The sequence below is a fragment of the Idiotropiscis lumnitzeri genome, unplaced genomic scaffold (genome assembly GCF_059441095.1).
Source record: "Idiotropiscis lumnitzeri isolate Australia: NSW breed Sydney's pygmy pipehorse unplaced genomic scaffold, RoL_Ilum_1.0 HiC_scaffold_136, whole genome shotgun sequence".
Taxonomy (NCBI): Eukaryota; Metazoa; Chordata; class Actinopteri; order Syngnathiformes; family Syngnathidae; genus Idiotropiscis; species Idiotropiscis lumnitzeri.
In genome coordinates, this window is record NW_028283674.1 from 72998 (window position 1) to 90952 (window position 17955).

Below are 17955 nucleotides of genomic sequence, written 5' to 3' on the forward strand. Positions count from 1 at the left end.
GCCAGCTGCTGAGCCCAGTCCCGGCTCCCCGCCAGCTGCTGAGCCCAGTCCCGGCTCCCCGCCAGCTGCTGAGCCCAGTCCCGGCTCCCCGCCAGCTGCTGAGCCCAGTCCCGGCTCCCCGCCAGCTGCTGAGCCCAGTCCCGGCTCCCCGCCAGCTGCTGAGCCGTGTCCCGGCTCCCCGTCAGCGGCCGAGCCCCGTCCCGGGGCCCCAATGGCGATCCCAGCTCCCGATCCAGCGGAGCACGCTGTGCGCCCGAACCAAGTTCACGTTCAGGCGGAGCACATCCTGCCCCCGACCCAAGTTCACGTTCACGCGGAGCCCGTCCGGCGTCCGTCCCTAGTTCACGTTCAGGCGGAGCACGCTGTGCGTCCGTCCCAAGCTCACGTTCAGGCGGAGCACGCTGTGCGTCCGTCCCAAGCTCACGTTCAGGCGGAGCACGTTGTGCGTCCGTCCCAAGTCCACGTTCAGGGGAAGCACACCCTGCTTCCGACCCAGGTTCACGTTCAGGAGGAGCACGCTGCGCGTCCGTCCCAAGCTCACGTTCCGGCGGAGCACGTTGTGCGTCCGTCCCAAGCCCATGTTCCGGTGGGGCACGCCTTGCCTCCGCTCCAAGCTCACGTTTTGGCAGAACACGGCCCGCAGCCGTCACTCCCGGTCCCTGCACCCGTGGTGGACGACGAGCAGTCGCCTGCCGTATCGGTCCCAGCGGCGCCTGATGAAGCGCCGCCGCTCCCGGTCCCGGTGCCTGCGATGGACGACGGTCCGCCGCCGAGTCACGCCTCAGCCTCGGCGACGCACGACGACCCACCATCGCACCCCGCTCTGGCCTCGGCAGCATCCGACGACCCGTCGCCACTGCTCGCCTTGGCTCCGGCACAACGCTCGACGACCCACGGCCGCTCCTGGTTTCTGCCTCGGCGGTGGACGGCGACCCACCGCCGCTCCACATTCTTGTCTCGGCAGGGGTCGACGACCAGCCGCCGCTCCCGGTTCCGGTGCCCGCGATGGACGACGGTCCGCCGCCGCGTCACGCCTCAGTCTCGGCGACGCACGAGGACCCACCACCGCGCCCCGCTCTGGCCGCGGCAGCATCCGACGACCCGTCGCCACTGCTCGCCTTGGCCCCGGCGGCGCTCGACGGCCCGCGGCCGCTCTTGGTTCCTGCCTCGGCGGTGGACGACGACCCACCGCCGCTCCATGTTCTTGTCTCGGCAGGGATCGACGACCAGCCGTCGCTCCGCGTTCCTGTGTCGGCGGGGTTCAACGATGGGCCGCCGCCCCACGTTCCGGTCTCGGCGGTGTTCGACGACCAGCCGCCGCTCCACGTTCCTGACGCGGCGGGGTTCGACGACCAGCCGTCGCTCCACGTTCCGGTCTCGGCGACGCTCGACGACCAGCCGCCGCTCCACGCTCCCGCCTCGGCGGGGCTCGACGACCAGCCGCCGCTCCACGCTCCCGCCTCGGCGGGGCTCGACGACCAGCCGCCGCTCCACGTTCTGGTCTCGGCGACGCTCGACGACCAGCCGCCGCTCCACGCTCCCGCCTCGGCGGGGCTCGACGACCAGCCGCCGCTCCACGTTCCTGTCTCGGCGACGCTCGACGACCAGCCGCCGCTCCGCGTTCCTGACTCGGCGGGGCTCGACGACCAGCCGCCGCTCCGCGTTCCTGTCTCGGCGGGGCTCGACGACCAGCCGCCGCTCCACGTTCCTGTCTCGGCGGGGCTCGACGACCAGCCGCCGCTCCGCGTTCCTGTCTCGGCGGGGCTCGACGACCAGCCGCCGCTCCACGTTCCTGTCTCGGCGGGGCTCGACGACCAGCCGCCGCTCCACGTTCCTGTCTCGGCGGGGCTCGACAATCTGCCGCCGCTCCACGTTCCTGTCTCGGCAGGGTTCAACGACCAGCCGCCGCGCCACGTTCCTGACTCGGCGACGTTCCATGGCCTGCCGCCGCTCCTCGCCCCAGCTCCATCAGCGGACTTCATGTGGCGTTCGGGTCGTTCCGGACGTCCGCCTGAATGGCCCCAATGGGACGCACTGGCCTGGCCACCCTCACGGCCCCCTGAAGGGTCACGAAAAGACTCGCTGGTCTGGCCTCCCGGGAATCCGCCAGACCGGTCTCGATCACGGGTCGTTGACCCACCTCCCGACCCCTTCCGCCCACCCTCGTTCTTAGACATGGTTTTCCTTTTCTTTTCTTTTCCTTTTTTTTGGGACGTCTGGAATCCGTCCCTTGAGGGGGGGGTACTGTCATGATCCGCGTCGGGCATGACAGCCTTTTGTTATTGTTTTCATATGCATGCGGTTTTTGTTATTGTTTTTGTTGTTATTTTCTCCCCTCCTTCCTGCCATGTGCCTTTTCCTGTCTGTTTTGATCAGCTGAGCAGGGGCGTTTCCCCTCAGCACCTCGCCCTCACCAGCCACGCACCTGCTCCTCATCAACGATCACACACCTGCTCCCCATCTGCTCCCCTGATTACCGGACTACTTAAGCCTTCCATGCTCTCAACCCAGTGTCGGGTCATTGCCGAAAATCACGGACAGCCACGACCACCTTTGTTCACGTTCTGCTCCTTGTTCATGTTCATGCTCTGGTTCCCCTCTTCGTTCCCGTCTTTCAGTGTTGTTCCTCGCCCTGCCTCCCAGTCTGGTCACGTTAAGTTTGTCTTTTGTTATTTTTCACCCTGCCACATTGTTTGCCCTGGTTGTTTCAGTTAATAAATTCCCTTCACGTTACTGACCTCTCTGCCTCCTCGCCTTTTGGGTCCACCTCCTCCTCGCCGACCGGCGAGTCCTGACAGTGCTTGTTCTTTTACTGCTCTGATTTTTCATTTTTTTGACAGGTAAGTCACACCCACATGGAACATCAGCTGATAAAGACGGGTCTCAAGACACCATCATGCGACACTCTGAAGAAGGCGAAAGACTCGCCGAAACATGTCAGGTAAAAAATTAACCTAAAACATAATTGTCTGCTTTTAATGAATCAGTCAAATATCAATAATAAGAAGACAAAATGAACCTAATACAAATAAATGAATGCTTAATAACGCCCCTGCACATGCTCCTAAAAATCCAAACCTTCACCTGTAAATAAAACGTCCCGACCTGAAGACATCTTAATGTTATTATTTTGTTATACACACAGCGCCGCCAAGTGGAATCAAAAATGTGTTTTTATTTTAATTTTCACGTACTGCATGGTGCCCTTTTGACGAATCCGACTGAAAATTAGTCAGAAAAGACTCAAGACAATGATCTTACTCTCTGCCGAATTTTGTGACGTTTTGGCAAAAGGCGTGGCTATTACGGTGCTGAAAAGTCCGATTGTACTTTGTGGCAACAAAAGCTCCGGCAACATGACTCAGATGATCCTATCTTCTCGAAGTTGTACACATTTGAGGATACTTCAGCCCTGAAGACATCTACCAACTTATTTTTCATCGTAGTAGTAGCGCCACCAACTGGTAAAAGCTAATACAAGTTATTTTCTTGGATGTTTTTCTCCGTGCAACTCAACAAGGTCGCCCTCATATATGCTCGGATGACTGTTTCGGCCATGAGGATGTCACAATACGAAATTCATCCTTTTTCGTGAAAAGTTGTGGGAGTGGCATTGCACTGTTCGGCAATAAAACAACGCTGATTATGAGGTTCTAAATATGAACGACAACTCGTGAAACTTTACACACACATCAGGCAGAGCAAATTTATCAATATTTTATACGTTAGTTGTGCAGCTTTTTTGAAATGGCTCGCCATGGCCCTCGAGAAAAGTTAAAAAAAGAATAGAATAGAAATAGAAATCCCTTTATTGTCATTGTACTCAAGTGTGCAACGAGATTAGAGGGCTCCCCTCTCCAGTGCAATACAACAATAATACAGACAATATATAAATTAGATAAATAAATACGACAGTGCAATGGAATTCAGTACTGAATAGGGCATATAGAAACACATCACAATGCTGTTTTGCAAGGTTAGGGTGGTCTCGTGTGTGTGTGTGAGAGTTCAGTATGGAGATGGCTCTCGGAAAGAAACTGTTTCTCAGTCTATTGGTCCTTGATTTGATGCATCTGTAGCGCCTGCCAGAGGGCAACAGGTCGAACAGGTGTGAGTTTGGGTGGGTATTGTCTTTGACGATGTTGAGAGCCCTTCTGAGGCACCGGGCGGTGTAGATGTCCGACAGCGAGGGGAGAGGGCAGCCAATAATCCTTTGCGCTGTTTTGACTGTCCTCTGGAGCCTCACTCTGTCCGCCTCAGTGCAGCCGCTGTACCAGGTGGAGACACAGTACGTCAGCAGGCTCTCGATGGACGAGTGGTAGAAGGCCAGCAGCAGCTTCCTGTCCAGGTTGAATTTCCTGAGGACTCTCAGGAAGTGCAGACGTTGGCGGACCTTCTTTACCACTGCTGTGGTGTTGTGACTCCAAGAAAGGTCATCGGAGATCTGTACTCCCAGGAACTTGAACGTGTGGACCCTCTCCACACACACGCCTTCGATGCAGAGGGGGGGCGGCAGCGTCTTGTTCCTCCTGAAGTCGACGACAATCTCCTTTGTTTTAGCAGAGTTAAGGTGCAGTCTGTTGTCCTTGCACCAAGTTGTCAGTCTCCCTACCTCCTCTCTGTAGGCTGTCTCGTCACCTTCCGAGATCAGACCGACCACTGTCGTGTCGTCAGCAAACTTGACGATGGTGTTGTTGCCGTGGGCCGGGCTGCAGTCGTAGGTGTAGAGGGCGTACAGGAGAGGGCTCAGCACGCATCCTTGGGGGGAACCGGTGCTCAGCATGAGGGTGGAGGACGTGTAGGGGCCGAGCAACACAGTCTGGGGTCTGTTGGTCAGAAAGTCCTTAATCCAGATGCGTGTGAGGGCAGGGAGGCCGAGAGTGTCCAGTTTGGCGACGAGGATGTCTGGGATGATCGTGTTGAATGCCGAGCTGTAGTCCACAAAGAGCATCCTTGCATAGCTCCGCTGTTGTTCCAGGTGGCCCAGCACAACATGCAGAGCAGCCCTGGTTGAGTGTTTCACCTCGCTTTTTGTAAATTTTATGGAGTACAGTGAACCCTCGGTTATCGCGGTTAATGGGGACCGAGACCACCCGCGAAAACTGAAAATCCGCGAAGTAGCGGCGCACCTTCAAAAATGCTTAAAAAAAAAATACAATATATATAATAAATATATAAATATATATATATATATATATATATATATATATACGGGGAGAGAGAGAGTGAAATTCATGTTATAACAAAAAAAACAAATTATTATTAAAACGTATTATTTTTTTATTCCCCAGCCATTCTTTTTGTATTGATTTAATTACTCAGACTTTTACCTGCTGGTACGCCGTCTGGTGTGCCCTGTGAAATGAAAGGTGCCATTCTTTATTTATTTATTTATTTATTCATTTATTCATTCATAACTGACAGCTTCGCGCTCCGCTCGTGCCCGGGCGGAAGAGGTGCTCCAATTCGGCTTAACTGTGACACACGCCCACCCTCCTCCCCCGGAGCTTCCATTCGGTTAAACTTAGGGGCCGCTTGGCACCGCCCGTGCCCGGGGAAGGTGCTCCTCTTCGGCTTACTGTGTCGCGAGCATGCCCTCCTCCTCCGGAGCTTCCATTCGGTTAAACTTAGGGGCCGCTTGGAACCGCCCGTGCCCGGGGAAGGTGCTCCTCTTCGGCTTACTGTGACGCGAGCATGCCCTCCTCCTCCGGAGCTTCCATTCGGTTAAACTTAGGGGCCGCTTGGCACCGCCCGTGCCCGGGGAAGGTGCTCCTCTACGGCTTAACTGCCACGCACGCCGGCCGGAGCTCTGGTACGGTCCGAACCGCGCGAAACGTCGCCACCGATCGTGTCCGGGGGAACGTGCTCTTCTTCGTCCACTCTTCTCTTCGCCCACGCTCTTCTTCGGCGCACGCCGGCCGTCTAACCGCTCCAGCGCCCCGTCGTGCCGCTCGGCGAAACTACAATGCCCCCGAATATTTTTTATACCCGCGAAGCACTGAACCCGCGAAAGGTGAACCGCGAAGTAGCGAGGGTTCACTGTATGTATAAGACCAAGACCTACAAAAAAGTCTCTTGGAGCAATGAGCTAGGTTTTACAGGAAGTCGGCCATTTTGAATTTATTAAAAGGGGGCGGGTCACCACAATGGACTTTGTGTAGAAATTCTTATTGGGGCCCGAGCAGCGACCGCGGCGAGGTCCCTGTTGTTTATGTAGAAATTATTATTAGGGCCCGAGCAGCGACCGCTACGAGGTCCCCATTGTTTTTGTGGAAATTATTATTATTATTATTATTATTAGGGCCCGAGCAGTGACCGCTGCGAGGTCCCTATTGTTTTTATAGAAATTGTTATTAGGGCCCGAGCTACGACGGCTGCGAGGTCCCTATTGTTTTTGTAGAAAATAATATTACTTTTATTATTATTATTATTATTATTATTAGGGCCTGAGCAGCGACCGCTGCGAAGTCCCTGTTGTTTTTGTAGAAATTATTATTATTATTATTTTTCCGATTGTACGATTGCATTTTTGACCCCCGAAACATGCACAAAAACTCACCAAACTTGGCAGTCTCATCGGGCATGGCGAGAAATTTGATATTTTAACGTCTAATATGAACAGGAAGTGAGTTATGAATTTTTGAAAGTCCGACTTTTGCCCTTTTTTGCATGTTTACAGGGGTCATTCTTTTGCACCCTGATCCTAAAGGCTTCATCTGATTGCCTTAAAATTCTGTCTGTAGCATCTTAAGACCTGGGACAAACACTGGGGCTAAAATCTTTTGTTTCCGAAATACTATATGACGGGGGCGGGGCTTCAAAGTTTTCACTTAAGATTTCCTTCGCCGCAATGGACAAAATGCTTAATAACTCTCCTGCACATGCTGCTAAAAATCCAAAACTTCACATATACATAAAGAGTCGGTACCTGAAGACATCTATATGTTTATATTCTGTTATACACCTTGCGCCAATCAATATCATTTTTTACATTTTGACGTACTGCACGGTGCCCTTTTAACGAATCCGATTGAAAATTGGCTAGAAAAGACTCAAGACATTGATCTTACTCTATCCCTATTTTTGTGACTTTCCTTCGAAGGGCGTGGCTATTGCGGTGCCGCAGAGTCTGATTATTCTCCGTGGCAACAAAAGTTCCTGCAAAATGATTCAGATGATCCATCTTCTCGAAATTTTTCACGTTTGAGGATATTCAGGCCCTGAAGACGGCTGCCAACTTATTTTTGATCGCAGTGGTAGCGCCACCAACTGGTTAAAACAAATACAAATTATTTTCGTTGATGTTTTTCTCCGGGCAGGTTAACAAAATCTACCTTATATTTGCTCGGATGAGTGTTTAGGCCTTGAGGATGTCACAATACGAAAGTCTTTCGCCTTCTTCAGAGTGTCACATGATGGTGTCTTGTGACCCGTCTTTATCAGCTGATGTTCCATGAGGGCGTGACTTACCTGTCACAAGAATGAAGGCAAGTCACGCCCCCCGCTGTCCGTTCACTCCGCCAAGATGCTGCTCCAGGTGGTAGAGAGGATGAAGGCTCCCTTGTCTCTGTTCATGGTTTTTATGCCTCGCTTGCAGATCTCAATGGCCTCTCTGATCCAGCGCTGTTGTTTGTTCTCTTCGGTGCGGATGACCCTGCCCTTCTCCCGGTCCATGATGTGGTTTTCCCTTTTGCAGTGGTCAGTGATTGCTGATTTGTAATGTTCATGTTGTGCTTGTTCTTTTACTGCTATGATTTTTCATTTTTTTGACAGGTAATTCACACCCTCATGGAACATCAGCTGATAAAGACGGGTCTCAAGACACCATCATGCGACACTCTGAAGAAGGCGAAAGACTCGCCGAAACATGTCAGGTAAAAAATTTACCTAAAACATAATTGTCTGCTTTTAATGAATCTGTCAAATATCAATAATAAGAAGACAAAATGAACCTAATACAAATAAATGAATGCTTAATAACTCCCCTGCACATGCTCCTAAAAATCCAAACCTTCACCTGTAAATAAAATGTCCCGACCTGAAGACATCTTAATGTTATTATTTTGTTATACACACAGCGCCGCCAAGTGGAATAAAAAATTTGTTTTTATTTTAATTTTCACGTACTGCACGGTGCCCTTTTGACGAATCCGACTGAAAATTAGTCAGAAAAGACTCAAGACAATGATCTTACTCTCTGCCGAGTTTTGTGACGTTTTGGCAAAAGGCGTGGCTATTACGGTGCTGAAAAGTCCGATTGTACTTTGTGGCAACAAAAGCTCCGGCAACATGACTGAGATGATCCTATCTTCTCGAAGTTGTACACATTTGAGGATACTTCAACCCTGAAGACATCTACCAACTTATTTTTCATCGTAGTAGTAGCGCCACCAACTGGTAAAAGCTAATACAAGTTATTTTCTTGGATGTTTTTCTCCGTGCAACTCAACAAGGTCGCCCTCATATATGCTCGGAGGACTGTTTCGTCCATGAGGATGTCACAATACGAAATTCATCCTTTTTCGTGAAAAGTTGTGGGAGTGGCATTGCACTGTCCGGCAATAAAACAACGCTGATTATGAGGTTCTAAATATGAACGACAACTCGTGAAACTTGACACACACATCAGGCAGAGCAAATTTATCAATATTTTATACGTTAGTTGTGCAGCTTTTTTTAAATGGCTCGCCATGGCCCTCGAGAAATGTTCAAAAAAGCAGCCCTGGTTGAGTGTTTCACCTCGCTTTTTGTAAATTTTATGGAGTACAGTGAACCCTCGGTTGTCGCGGTTAATGGGGACCGAGACCACCCGCGGAAACTGAAAATCCGCGAAGTAGCGGCGCACCTTCAAAAATGCTTAAAAAAAAATACAATATATATAATATATATATATAGATATATATATATATATATATACAGAGAGAGAGAGAGAGTGAAATTCATGTTATAACAAAAAAAACAAATTATTATTAAAACGTATTATTTTTTTATTCCCCAGCCATTCTTTTTGTATTTATTTAATTACTCCGACTATTACCTGCTGGTACGCCGTCCGGTGTGCCCTGTGAAATGAAAGGTGGCATTCTTTATTTATTTATTCATTTATTCATTCATAACTGACAGCTTCGCGCTCCGTTCGTGCCCGGGCGGAAGAGGTGTTCCAATTCGGCTTAACTGTGACACACGCCCGCCCTCCTCCCCCGGAGCTTCCATTCGGTTAAACTTAGGGGCCGCTTGGCACCGCCCGTGCCCGGGGAAGGTGCTCCTCTTCGGCTTACTGTGACGCGAGCATGCCCGCCTCCTCCGGAGCTTCCATTCGGTTAAACTTAGGGGCCGCTTGGAACCGCCCGTGCCCGGCGAAGGTGCTCCTCTTCGGCTTACTGTGACGCGAGCATGCCCTCCTCCTCCGGAGCTTCCATTCGGTTAAACTTAGGGGCCGCTTGGCACCGCCCGTGCCCGGGGAAGGTGCTCCTCTACGGCTTAACTGCCACGCACGCCGGCCGGAGCTCTGGTACGGTCCGAACCGCGCGAAACGTCGCCACCGATCGTGTCCGGGGGAACGTGCTCTTCTTCGTCCACTCTCCTCTTCGCCCACGCTCTTCTTCGGCGCACGCCGGCCGTCTAACCGCTCCAGCGCCCGTCGTGCCGCTCGGCGAAACTACAATGCCCCCGAATATTTTTTATACCCGCGAAGCACTGAACCCGCGAAAGGTGAACCGCGAAGTAGCGAGGGTTCACTGTATGTATAAGACCAAGACCTACAAAAAAGTCTCTTGGAGCAATGAGCTAGGTTTTACAGGAAGTCGGCCATTTTGAATTTACTTAAAAGGGGCGGGTCACCACAATGGACTTTGTGTAGAAATTATTATTGGGGCCCGAGCAGCGACCGCGGCGAGGTCCCTATTGTTTATGTAGAAATTATTATTATTAGGGCCTGAGCAGCGACCGCTACGAGGTCCCCATTGTTTTTGTGGAAATTATTATTATTATTATTATTAGGGCCCGAGCAGTGACCGCTGCGAGGTCCCTATTGTTTTTCTAGAAATTGTTATTAGGGCCCGAGCTGCGACGGCTGCGAGGTCCCTATTGTTTTTGTAGAAAATATTAATACTTTTATTATTATTATTATTATTAGGGCCTGAGCAGCGACCGCTGCGAAGTCCCTGTTGTTTTTGTAGAAATTATTATTATTATTATTTTTCCGATTGTTCGATTGCATTTTTGACCCCCGAAACATGCACAAAAATTCACCAAACTTGGCAGTCTCATCGGGCATGGCGAAAAATTTGATATTTTAACGTCTAATATGAACAGGAAGTGAGTTATGAATTTTTGAAAGTCCGACTTTTGCCCTTTTTTGCATGTTTACAGGGGTCATTCTTTTGCACCCTGATCCTAAAGGCTTCATCTGATTGCCTTAAAATTCTGTCTGTAGCATCTTAAGACCTGGGACAAACACTGGGGCTAAAATTTTTTGTTTCCGAAATACTATATGACGGGGGCGGGGCTTCGAAGTTTTCACTTAAGATTTCCTTCGCCGCAATGGACAAAATGCTTAATAACTCTCTTGCACATGCTGCTAAAAATCCAAAACTTCACATGTACATCAAGAGTCGGTACCTGAAGACATCTATATGTTTATATTCTGTTATACACCTTGCGCCAATCAATATCATTTTTTACATTTTGACGTCCTGCACGGTGCCCTTTTAACGAATCCGATTGAAAATTGGCTCGAAAAGACTCAAGACATTGATCTTACTCTATCCCTATTTTTGTGACTTTCCTTCGAAGGGCGTGGCTATTACGGTGCCGCAGAGTCTGATTATTCTCCGTGGCAACAAAAGTTCCTGCAAAATGATTCAGATGATCCATCTTCTCGAAATTTTTCACATTTGAGGATATTCAGGCCCTGAAGACGGCTGCCAACTTATTTTTGATCGGATGAGTGTTTAGGCCTTGAGGATGTCACAATACGAAAGTCTTTCGCCTTCTTCAGAGTGTCACATGATGGTGTCTTGTGGCCCGTCTTTATCAGCTGATGTTCCATGAGGGCGTGACTTACCTGTCACAAGAATGAAGGCAAGTCACGCCCCCCGCTGTCCGTTCACTCCGCCAAGATGCTGCTCCAGGTGGTAGAGAGGATGAAGGCTCCCTTGTCTCTGTTCATGGTTTTTATGCCTCGCTTGCAGATCTCAATGGCCTCTCTGATCCAGCGCTGTTGTTTGTTCTCTTCGGTGCGGATGACCCTGCCCTTCTCCCGGTCCATGATGTGGTTTTCCCTTTTGCAGTGGTCAGTGATTGCTGATTTGTAATGTTCATGTTGTGGTTGTTCTTTTACTGCTCTGATTTTTCATTTTTTTGACAGGTAAGTCACACCCTCATGGAACATCAGCTGATAAAGACGGGTCTCAAGACACCATCATGCGACACTCTGAAGAAGGCGAAAGACTCGCCGAAACATGTCAGGTAAAAAATTAACCTAAAACATAATTGTCTGCTTTTAATGAATCAGTCAAATATCAATAATAAGACAAAATGAACCTAATACAAATAAATGAATGCTTAATAACGCCCCTGCACATGCTCCTAAAAATCCAAACCTTCACCTGTAAATAAAACGTCCCGACCTGAAGACATCTTAATGTTATTATTTTGTTATACACACAGCGCCGCCAAGTGGAATCAAAAATTTGTTTTTATTTTAATTTTCACGTACTGCACGGTGCCCTTTTGACGAATCCGACTGAAAATTAGTCAGAAAAGACTCAAGACAATGATCTTACTCTGTGCCGAATTTTGTGACGTTTTGGCAAAAGGCGTGGCTATTACGGTGCTGAAAAATCCGATTGTACTTTGTGGCAACAAAAGCTCTGGCAACATGACTCAGATGATCCTATCTTCTCGAAGTTGTACACATTTGAGGATACTTCAGCCCTGAAGACATCTACCAACTTATTTTTCATCGTAGTAGTAGCGCCACCAACTGGTAAAAGCTAATACAAGTTATTTTCTTGGATGTTTTTCTCCGTGCAACTCAACAAGGTCGCCCTCATATATGCTCGGATGACTGTTTCGGCCATGAGGATGTCACAATACGAAATTCATCCTTTTTCGTGAAAAGTTGTGGGAGTGGCATTGCACTGTTCGGCAATAAAACAACGCTGATTATGAGGTTCTAAATATGAACGACAACTCGTGAAACTTTACACACACATCAGGTAGAGCAAATTTATCAATATTTTATACGTTAGTTGTGCAGCTTTTTTGAAATGGCTCGCCATGGCCCTCGAGAAAAGTTAAAAAAAGAATAGAATAGAAATAGAAATCCCTTTATTGTCATTGTACTCAAGTGTGCAACGAGATTAGAGGGCTCCCCTCTCCAGTGCAATACAACAATAATACAGACAATATATAAATTAGATAAATAAATAAGACAGTGCAATGGAATTCAGTACTGAATAGGGCATATAGAAACACATCACAATGCTGTTTTGCAAAGTTAGGGTGGTCTCGTGTGTGTGTGAGAGTTCAGTATGGAGATGGCTCTCGGAAAGAAACTGTTTCTCAGTCTATTGGTCCTTGATTTGATGCATCTGTAGCGCCTGCCAGAGGGCAACAGGTCGAACAGGTGTGAGTTTGGGTGGGTATTGTCTTTGACGATGTTGAGAGCCCTTCTGAGGCACCGGGCGGTGTAGATGTCCGACAGCGAGGGGAGAGGGCAGCCAATAATCCTTTGCGCTGTTTTGACTGTCCTCTGGAGCCTCACTCTGTCCGCCTCAGTGCAGCCGCTGTACCAGGTGGAGACACAGTACGTCAGCAGGCTCTCGATGGACGAGTGGTAGAAGGCCAGCAGCAGCTTCCTGTCCAGGTTGAATTTCCTGAGGACTCTCAGGAAGTGCAGACGTTGGCGGACCTTCTTTACCACTGCTGTGGTGTTGTGACTCCAAGAAAGGTCATCGGAGATCTGTACTCCCAGGAACTTGAACGTGTGGACCCTCTCCACACACACGCCTTCGATGCAGAGGGGGGGCGGCAGCGTCTTGTTCCTCCTGAAGTCGACGACAATCTCCTTTGTTTTAGCAGAGTTAAGGTGCAGTCTGTTGTCCTTGCACCAAGTTGTCAGTCTCCCTACCTCCTCTCTGTAGGCTGTCTCGTCACCTTCCGAGATCAGACCGACCACTGTCGTGTCGTCAGCAAACTTGACGATGGTGTTGTTGCCGTGGGCCGGGCTGCAGTCGTAGGTGTAGAGGGCGTACAGGAGAGGGCTCAGCACGCATCCTTGGGGGGAACCGGTGCTCAGCATGAGGGTGGAGGACGTGTAGGGGCCGAGCAACACAGTCTGGGGTCTGTTGGTCAGAAAGTCCTTAATCCAGATGCGTGTGAGGGCAGGGAGGCCGAGAGTGTCCAGTTTGGCGACGAGGATGTCTGGGATGATCGTGTTGAATGCCAAGCTGTAGTCCACAAAGAGCATCCTTGCATAGCTCCGCTGTTGTTCCAGGTGGCCCAGCACAACATGCAGAGCAGCCCTGGTTGAGTGTTTCACCTCGCTTTTTGTAAATTTTATGGAGTACAGTGAACCCTCGGTTATCGCGGTTAATGGGGACCGAGACCACCCGCGAAAACTGAAAATCCGCGAAGTAGCGGCGCACCTTCAAAAATGCTTAAAAAAAAAATACAATATATATAATATATATTTATAAATATATAAATATATATATATATAAATATAATATATAAATATATATATATATATATATATATATATATATATATATATATACGGGGAGAGAGAGAGTGAAATTCATGTTATAACAAAAAAAACAAATTATTATTAAAACGTATTATTTTTTTATTCCCCAGCCATTCTTTTTGTATTGATTTAATTACTCAGACTTTTACCTGCTGGTACGCCGTCTGGTGTGCCCTGTGAAATGAAAGGTGCCATTCTTTATTTATTTATTTATTTATTCATTTATTCATTCATAACTGACAGCTTCGCGCTCCGCTCGTGCCCGGGCGGAAGAGGTGCTCCAATTCGGCTTAACTGTGACACACGCCCACCCTCCTCCCCCGGAGCTTCCATTCGGTTAAACTTAGGGGCCGCTTGGCACCGCCCGTGCCCGGGGAAGGTGCTCCTCTTCGGCTTACTGTGTCGCGAGCATGCCCTCCTCCTCCGGAGCTTCCATTCGGTTAAACTTAGGGGCCGCTTGGAACCGCCCGTGCCCGGGGAAGGTGCTCCTCTTCGGCTTACTGTGACGCGTGCATGCCCTCCTCCTCCGGAGCTTCCATTCGGTTAAACTTAGGGGCCGCTTGGCACCGCCCGTGCCCGGGGAAGGTGCTCCTCTACGGCTTAACTGCCACGCACGCCGGCCGGAGCTCTGGTACGGTCCGAACCGCGCGAAACGTCGCCACCGATCGTGTCCGGGGGAACGTGCTCTTCTTCGTCCACTCTTCTCTTCGCCCACGCTCTTCTTCGGCGCACGCCGGCCGTCTAACCGCTCCAGCGCCCGTCGTGCCGCTCGGCGAAACTACAATGCCCCCGAATATTTTTTATACCCGCGAAGCACTGAACCCGCGAAAGGTGAACCGCGAAGTAGCGAGGGTTCGCTGTATGTATAAGACCAAGACCTACAAAAAAGTCTCTTGGAGCAATGAGCTAGGTTTTACAGGAAGTCGGCCATTTTCAATTTATTAAAAGGGGGCGGGTCACCACAATGGACTTTGTGTAGAAATTATTATTGGGGCCCGAGCAGCGACCGCGGCGAGGTCCCTATTGTTTATGTAGAAATTATTATTAGGGCCCGAGCAGCAACCGCTACGAGGTCCCCATTGTTTTTGTGGAAATTATTATTATTATTATTATTAGGGCCCGAGCAGTGACCGCTGCGAGGTCCCTATCGTTTTTCTAGAAATTGTTATTAGGGCCCGAGCTGCGACGGCTGCGAGGTCCCTATTGTTTTTGTAGAAAATATTATTACTTTTATTATTATTATTATTATTATTATTAGGGCCTGAGCAGCGACCGCTGCGAAGTCGCTATTGTTTTTGTTGAAATTATTATTATTATTATTTTTCCGATTGTTCGATCGCATTTTTGACCCCCGAAACATGCACAAAAACTCACCAAACTTGGCAGTCTCATCGGGCATGGCGAAAAATTTGATATTTTAACGTCTAATATGAACAGGAAGTGAGTTATGAATTTTTGAAAGTCCGACTTTTGCCCTTTTTTGCATGTTTACATGGGTCATTCTTTTGCACCCTGATCCTAAAGGCTTCATCTGATTGCCTTAAAATTCTGTCTGTAGCATCTTAAGACCTGGGACAAACACTGGGGCTAAAATCTTTTGTTTCCGAAATACTATATGACGGGGGCGGGGCTTCGAAGTTTTCACTTAAGATTTCCTTCGCCGCAATGGACAAAATGCTTAATAACTCTCATGCACATGCTAAAAATCCAAAACTTCACATGTACATAAAGAGTCGGTACCTGAAGACATCTATATGTTTATATTCTGTTATACACCTTGCGCCAATCAATATCATTTTTTACATTTTGACGTACTGCACGGTGCCCTTTTAACGAATCCGAAAATTGGCTAGAAAAGACTCAAGACATTGATCTTACGCTATCCCTATTTTTGTGACTTTCCTTCGAAGGGCGTGGCTCTTGCGGTGCCGCAGAGTCTGATTATTCTCCGTGGCAATAAAAGTTCCTGCAAAATGATTCAGATGATCCATCTTCTCGAAATTTTTCACATTTGAGGATATTCAGGCCCTGAAGACGGCTGCCAACTTATTTTTGATCGCAGTGGTAGCGCCACCAACTGGTTAAAACAAATACAAATTATTTTCGTTGATGTTTTTCTCCGGGCAGGTTCACAAAATCTACCTTATATTTGCTCGGATGAGTGTTTAGGCCTTGAGGATGTCACAATACGAAAGTCTTTCGCCTTCTTCAGAGTGTCACATGATGGTGTATTGTGACCCGTCTTTATCAGCTGATGTTCAATGAGGGCGTGACTTACCTGTCACAAGAATGAAGGCAAGTCACACCCCCCGCTGTCCGTTCACTCCGCCAAGATGCTGCTCCAGGTGGTAGAGAGGATGAAGGCTCCCTTGTCTCTGTTCATGGTTTTTATGCCTCGCTTGCAGATCTCAATGGCCTCTCTGATCCAGCGCTGTTGTTTGTTCTCTTCGGTGCGGATGACCCTGCCCTTCTCCCGGTCCATGATGTGGTTTTCCCTTTTGCAGTGGTCAGTGATTGCTGATTTGTAATGTTCATGTTGTGCTTATTCTTTTACTGCTCTGATTTTTAATTTTTTTGACAGGTAAGTCACACCCTCATGGAACATCAGCTGATAAAGACGGGTCTCAAGACACCATTATGCGACACTCTGAAGAAGGCGAAAGACTCGCCGAAACATGTCAGGTAAAAAATTTACCTAAAACATAATTGTCTGCTTTTAATGAATCAGTCAAATATCAATAATAAGAAGACAAAATGAACCTAATACAAATAAATGAATGCTTAATAACTCCCCTGCACATGCTCCTAAAAATCCAAACCTTCACCTGTAAATAAAATGTCCCGACCTGAAGACATCTTAATGTTATTATTTTGTTATACACACAGCGCCGCCAAGTGGAATCAAAAATTTGTTTTATTTTAATTTTCACGTACTGCACGGTGCCCTTTTGACGAATCCGACTGAAAATTAGTCAGAAAAGACTCAAGACAATGATCTTACTCTCTGCCGAGTTTGTGACGTTTTGGCAAAAGGCGTGGCTATTACGGTGCTGAAAAGTCCGATTGTACTTTGTGGCAACAAAAGCTCCGGCAACATGACTCAGATGATCCTATCTTCTCGAAGTTGTACACATTTGAGGATACTTCAGCCCTGAAGACATCTACCAACTTATTTTTCATCGTAGTAGTAGCGCCACCAACTGGTAAAAGCTAATACAAGTTATTTTCTTGGATGTTTTTCTCCGTGCAACTCAACAAGGTCGCCCTCATATATGCTCGGAGGACTGTTTCGGCCATGAGGATGTCACAATACGAAATTCATCCTTTTTCGTGAAAAGTTGTGGGAGTGGCATTGCACGGTTCGGCAATAAAACAACGCTGATTATGAGGTTCTAAATATGAACGACAACTCGTGAAACTTGACACACACATCAGGCAGAGCAAATTTATCAATATTTTATACGTTAGTTGTGCAGCTTTTTTGAAATGGCTCGCCATGGCCCTCGAGAAATGTTCAAAAAAGCAGCCCTGGTTGAGTGTTTCACCTCGCTTTTTGTAAATTTTATGGAGTACAGTGAACCCTCGGTTATCGCGGTTAATGGGGACCGAGACCACCCGCGAAAACTGAAAATCCGCGAAGTAGCGGCGCACCTTCAAAAATGCTTAAAAAAAATATACAATATATATAATAAATATATAAATATTTATATTATATATATATATATATATACGGGGAGAGAGAGAGAGAGAGAGAGTGAAATTCATGTTATAACAAAAAAACCAAATTATTATTAAAACGTATTATTTTTTTATTCCCCAGCCATTCTTTTTGTATTTATTTAATTACTCCGACTTTAACCTGATGGTACGCCGTCCGGTGTGCCCTGTGAAAAAAAGGTGGCATTCTTTATTTATTTATTCTTTCATAACGGACAGCCTCGCGCTCCGCTCGTGCCCGGGCGCAAGAGGTGCTCCAATTCGGCTTAACTGTGACACACGCCCGACCTCCTCCGGAACTTCCATTCGGTTAAACTTAGGGGCCGCTTGGCACCGCCCGTGCCCGGGGAAGGTGCTCCTCTTCGGCTTACTGTGACGCGAGCATGCCCTCCTCCTCCGGAGCTTCCATTCAGTTAAACGTAGGGGCCGCTTGGAACCGCCCGTGCCCGGGGAAGGTGCTCCTCTTCGGCTTACTGTGACGCGAG